At 47.1% G+C, this 6,188-nt stretch overlaps 1 protein-coding gene across 1 annotated transcript in view; it reads right to left on the bottom strand.

The window, feature by feature from the left end:
- Positions 1–1,701, bottom strand: part of MGP (matrix Gla protein) — a 6,183-nt gene extending 4,482 nt beyond the window's left edge. The window contains exon 1 of the mRNA XM_010018919.1: positions 1,638–1,701. The gene's annotated coding sequence lies outside the window, so the exon portion shown is untranslated. The remainder of the gene's footprint in view (positions 1–1,637) is intronic.
- Between the last annotated feature and the right edge of the window lie 4,487 nt (positions 1,702–6,188).

Genomic DNA, 6,188 nt, shown 5'->3' with positions numbered 1-6,188 from the left:
CTGAGTGAAAAGCGAAGGAGAGTGGTTTGCTAGAGGCAAGGTAGGGAGGGAAGATGGGCACCCAGTGCCTGCCATGGCAGTGGTGGCTGGGACCATGCACACTGCCTGGGGATGAGCGTAGGGCACAGTAGCCGTTGTTATGTCTGATCCATGCTCTGGTGACTGCCTGTTTTGTCCATGTGTAGCTGCAGGCATCATGATTTCTTACTGACAGGGTGCAGACTGTGTGCACTCTGAGTGCAGACCATTCCCCCCAAGCCAGTGTGGTGCTGTCACCTTCAGAGGCTGGTCTGGGGAGCCATGCTGCACGTGGCACAGCCAAGAATTAAAGGGACAGCTAGTCAGAGCCTAACACTTTCCCAGTGAAGAGTGAAACTTCAGTGGAACAAGATTACTCTGGGCTTTACAACTTACCCTTCCAATGCCAAACCCATGGCCCTTGCCTGAAGCCTGGTGTCTCCAGAAGAGAAACCAAGCAAGGCCTTCAGTTTCATACCAAAGCGAAATAATTGCTTTTCTTTCCCATTATCCCATCCCAGGCCTGCACCATCAATACCCCCCTGCTACCATCCATGTCCCCCCCATTCAGTGCTCACCCTGAGAGCACTAGGTTGTGCTGGGGCAAAAGCCAGAAGCCTGCTCTAGACACAAGATCAGAGGAGAAATTAGTCTTTTCTGCTGTCCCTCCATGCCCTGCTGTCCCGGTCTCTTTAGGGGAATTCTCTGCTCTGGGATTGTTTGCATTCCTTAGAGCCAACAGTTTTGGAGTTAGTATTGCATGTGGATTTCATAGGTTTCTTGAATGTCTTGTTCGCTCTTGGAGCTCATGGGAGCTGCCAAGAAAGGGGGGCTTGAGAGAGAGGCTGGACGAGAGATCCCAGTGGGAAAGCAGTGGGGCACAGAGAGGAGGATGTGGGCAACACTTTAGCATGAAGGTGAGGCTGCACAGTGGGAAACTCCATTATGTTTTCCAGCCAAACCCTCTTTATTTATCTGCATTCACCCAGGGCAGAGCACTCTGCTCCCTGGAAGACTCTGCTCACAATTTAGAGAACTCTGAATCCGGAATGCCTGGAGTATCCTCTGCCTTCAGCCACAGGAGAAGAGCCACAAATAACCACATTAACCCAAATGTTTCATTTTTCACCACAGAGGCAGTGCATTTTCCAAGTATGCTACTATGACTGAGTATGCTAGCTACACAGCCCTATACCAACTAACCTCCTTTGTGAACACCTTCCCTTGCAAAAGTACATCTCCTTTTCACTCTCCCTGCGCTCCATGCTTCACCAGCGCACAGCTCCCCTCCCCAGCACCAGTGGGCTGCTGCAGAGGTAACACACCACGCAGCACAGCGAGCCCAATCCCCCTGCTTTCTAGCAGCACCCGCCGGGTAGAAATACAGAAAGAGACGCCAAGATGGATTGTCTGCAAGTGCCAGGGAAACCTCTGTTGTCCCCCAAATAAAGGGGAGATGACAAAAGCAGTCCTCTGGCCTGTCTCATGCTGGAGTGGAGAATCACAGCGTTCTGCATGCCATAGCGAGCACTCCTAACGTCTTGCAGCTGTGAAGCACCAGCAGAGCATTAATAACAAGCAGCCGTCCAGGAAAAGCAAGGCGGTCCCTGCATACTCACTGAGCCGTCACTTCCCCACCAGCCTGCAGCTCTCGTCCGCGGGTCAGCCCTCCTGGTGTCCTGGTCCCTGCACTGAAGAAGAGGGGCCTTTTATTTATTAGCATCGATCAGTGACTCCTCCCCTCTTCTGTCTCTTACTCTCGATCCACCCCCAGGCTACCACCTTCTTGGTCAAAAACACCTTCTGCCCACAGCCAGGAAACCAGTAACCTCAAGGAACCGAGCCAAGAGGGAGAGCAAAGAGCCAGAGCAGACACCAGGGGCCACATCCAGGCTGCCTTTCTGTGCCCAGGAACAGTGAGTGGAAAGAGGTCGGAGGACAAACTCCAGTCTCCCTCTTTGCAGCAAGACCCCCCCACTTCCACCCCTTCCTTCCCTAGCTGTGCTCTAACTACAGCTGGGCTGGTGGCAAGGGCACCTCTTTTTCCACGGGGAGCAGGAGGCCAGAAGCCTTCTCCCATCTTCTTCCATGGTCCTTTTGCAACTGTCTGATCTCCTCTCTTAATAGCAGGCTAATGTCAGACTGAAAACTCACATAATAAGGGTGGCTGCTTTTGGAGGCAGCTCTGAAAGCTGCAAAAGTGACAAACCCCAAGAGGCAAAAAGCTGGCTTACACAAACCCAAGCCTCTGAGATGCACCCTTGCTGCTCACACCAGACCCACAACGGTGCGGGACAACATGTCACACAACCTACATGTGCTTACTGGGCAGGGTTATTGGGCTTCTGACCCTGCCTGCACCCAAGCCAAGTGCACACATGCATCATGCTGGGATGCTGAACCCATGTTAATCACAACCCACAGCAATGCTCCCTCGCTCAGCAGAGATCCATGCCTTCTTCATGCTGAGGATAGGTGCTGGCACGTCCAGTCCTTAAGTAAGACTAGAAAGAGCCTGAGAGACAGAGCTCAGCAGAGGTGAGATGGAGGGGATGACCAGTTGGAGAATCAGTGGCTTGGGAGGTTAGGAAAGAAAACTCACCATATCTATTCACTAACCAAACAGCTGGTGAGCGTGGCTTGTCTGGTCCAGAAAAAGATCAAGTGTGGCCTGATTTACAGGTTGCAAAATAAAAATGACAGCATAACTATGGAGTTAAAGAGTCACCAAATGATTGGAACAGAGGTGGGATTTGCTGCACTTCTGTAGGACACTTTGTCACCTTACAGCTAACACATGCAGTTTTGATTTATGTATTCTTGCCTGGTTCCCAAAGAACAGTGAGAGACTCCTGTGGAATCTTGAGCTCCTACAGTGCTTGATAAGTTTGGGGAAGTTCAGACTTACCTGCAGCAACAAGATACCATATTACATGTGTCCTTGTACATGTACATGAGCAGCTCTTGGCCTTCAGAGTCTGACAACAGAAACCTTGAGCTCCTCAAAGTGTAAGGTTGTTCCAGGGATTGAAGGATTCCAGGTGGAGAAGGAACGTAAGCCACACATATACACCCCAAAACTACTAGAAAGTTTATTACAAGCTCTAAAATAGATGTAAAATCCAGACATATCCCAAGCCAGAAAGACAGAGACCTAAAGGCTACCAAAGAACAGACTAGGCACAGATTCTTACCAACCTACACATTTGTTCAGTGACCAGGAGGCCAGCTCCGAGGTGCATTGAGAGCAAACGGGGTGGCAGGCACTACTTGGCAGGCGTCCCCGCAGAGGTAACGTTGGCCATAAAGGTAGTTGGATCCGCCTCCCCCGTCTCACCTCTCCTCTTCTCCCCTACTCTTCTCTCCCTTTCTTCTTCTCTATCTGGATCTTTCTCGAACTCTGGGCCTTTTATATCCCCGGAAGTGCCAACTCATCCCAATGCAGGGGGCCAGCCTGCGCCATGAGGAGGGTCCCTGCCCGCTCCCTGCCGTGCACCCCCACTCCAGGTGATCGGGGATGGTCCACCACGGACCAATTTTTACCCTGTTAGACCCATCCAACACAAGGGTGCATAGTCCTGAGCCACCTTTGAAAAGCAGTGCAAACAGGAAGACATTTCTTGCCCTCTTCTACCACTCTTCAGGGACAGCTGAGTCTTCAGCCCTGTGACATGCTGAACTCTGAAAGAAATCACAGCCTAGGTCTGGTCCTTCTCATCTACCTAGACTTTGGAATAGCTTTGGCCCCAGTGCCATCTGGTAAATTTTTAGTTAAGTTGGAGAAAATGGGCATTAAAGCCAAAATTGTAAGATGGTAAGGAACCAGACAAATGGGGCACAAGCTTGAGCGGTGGAAAGCAGACATATTGAGGAATTACTAATTGAATTTCTCCTGGGACTAGTTTTATTGAATACTTCCATTAACGACTGGATTAAAAAGGGAATGCTTGTTGAGGAAGTTTGCTGATGACACAAAGCAAAAAAGCAGTATCAGTGGGAAAAGAGGCCTGAGAGCTCATACAAGAGGAAAAGGATGACCTTGAAAGCTGGAGTAACAGAAACAGGAAAATATGCAATAGTGCAAAGGCAAGGTCTTCCATGGGGATTAGCAGTAAGAATCTTGTTGTAAATTAAAAGCTCATAAACTCGAAGTAAACTGCGAACAAAAGGAACAACTATGAACCAACTATCATAAAGGTAATCACAGAATACTGATTCTGAGGTGTTTACTGAGAATGTGCCAGCAGAGGTGGGCATCTGTTGGTGCCACTGGATAAGATACCTCATGAGGGAGACCTCATCAGGAATCCTACGTATAGCCCTGGTCACCCATGTCCATGGAAAAAGAATTCCTGTGGGAAGTGGCATGGATGAGGACTAATGAGGTGAGGTGATTAGCAGTCACTCCCAAAATGACAGACCTTTTCACCATAGCCTGTCAGAGTCACCAAGCCTCTCCTTCCCAGCATTGTCCACAAAGCTTTTCCAGCAGGACAGTGCACTAGCAGCTAGGTTCTATTTCCAGTACTCCTCCAAGGACTGTTTCAGACCCCATAGCTCTCATGTTTAGGACAAGTCCCATTTCCAGCTTCTCTGTCTTCAGGGCTGTAATCCATATCCATGTGTCTGTCCCTGAGTGCCCAGCTCATGACATGAAGGCTTCAGCAAAGTCACTGAGCACTGCAGCGAGGGAATAAACCCTATCAGCTCTGTGGCAGAGCAGAATTTCCAAACCCAGGTTGCCCAGAGTAGTGAGTAACTGGATTTATCAATCTGGACAGCCCTTTCCCAAGCCCACAGCTTGCTCCTGTGTTAGTCAACCACCACATGTTCTATGGCTTAGGAAGCGATTTCTCAACATGATAAACAAATACTTTTTGGAACAACTAGTTCTACAGCACATGAGAAAACAAGACTTTATTTTTACTTTTTCATTTAATCCTAAGTAATGCTTAGGAACTGATCCAAGAAGCAAGTATAATTGAGCCACTAAGTAACAGTGCCCAACTATCCACAATATAATTAAAGTCAACAACCTCATGGAATAAATCGTGCTGAAAACTAGCATACTGACACTAAGCTTTAGAAAGTGAATTGGTTTTTAAACACAGGCGCTAGTCAAAAGGCTATGAAATAAAAATAAACAGAACACATTTAAGGAACTTGATATGCATATCTCAACATGTGTTAGCTCTGGCAGCAAACTCACTCAGCTACCCGGAATTAACCCTAAAACTAGTTCAAAAGAAGTTCAACCTGAGAAAAACACATATTTAAATATTTCAAACTAGACTTAAAACATTCCAAAGATTAAAAGAAAGGGGAAACAAATAAATAGGAAACATCTAGTTTCACAGCATAAAAAAAATTTTGTTCTAACATAGCTGAAATGATTCATTTCCATTTCAGTGGTGAGGTAGGGAGAAAAGATTAGTTTCGTAACAAATAAGTGGGGTTATTAAAAAAAAAGTAAATATTTATATACCTATCGTTGAAATCTGATTCCATTTTCCCCGGAGAAGAATTTTGTTCTCAGCATTACAGTTTTGTACAAAAGTAAAGGTTTCTAGTGCAAAAATACATATTGGTTCTAAGTGCAGCTTCCTCTAAAGAAGCGAATCTATGTATCATTTTAGAAGTGTTCTAGACACCACCATCTGAAGTTTACAGATAGTATTGGCCTCCTGTGATTGAGGAAGGTTCCCATGCCAGCTCACAGGTATTTTCTTTTGTGCATCCTCCAATGTTTTTGGCTAGGGTGCATTTTAGAAACTCCCTTTTCTACCCTATGCAATGACTTCCAGTGACTTTCTCTCACCCATGGATGTGAAACACACCTGCACATTCAATCTGACTGATGTCTGTCATGCTGGACTCTGGGCCAACTAGTTGCTCAGTATCCCAGTGCCAAGGAGCACGACTGAAATTATACACCATGAAAAAGCCCAGGTCCTTCTCCCCTGACCGAAGCCAAGGTAAGAAGATTATTCTTCTTCAACCTGCAGTACCCTACAGAATTTGGGCCTGTCTCCACATTAGCCATGGCCATAAAGAGAAGTTTCTGATTAGTGAGCTGTGGGGATAGTTTGGCTGATTCGTTGGTAAATTGGGGAGTTTTTTAGCCACTGTATTTTGTTGGTGGTGGCAAATGTTTAATCTGCTGACATTCT

Source organism: Nestor notabilis, unplaced genomic scaffold (assembly GCF_000696875.1).
Source record: "Nestor notabilis isolate BGI_N333 unplaced genomic scaffold, ASM69687v1 scaffold4167, whole genome shotgun sequence".
Taxonomy (NCBI): Eukaryota; Metazoa; Chordata; class Aves; order Psittaciformes; family Psittacidae; genus Nestor; species Nestor notabilis.
The sequence above is the reverse complement of the archived record's forward strand: the minus strand, read 5'-3'. Positions and strand labels throughout refer to the sequence as shown.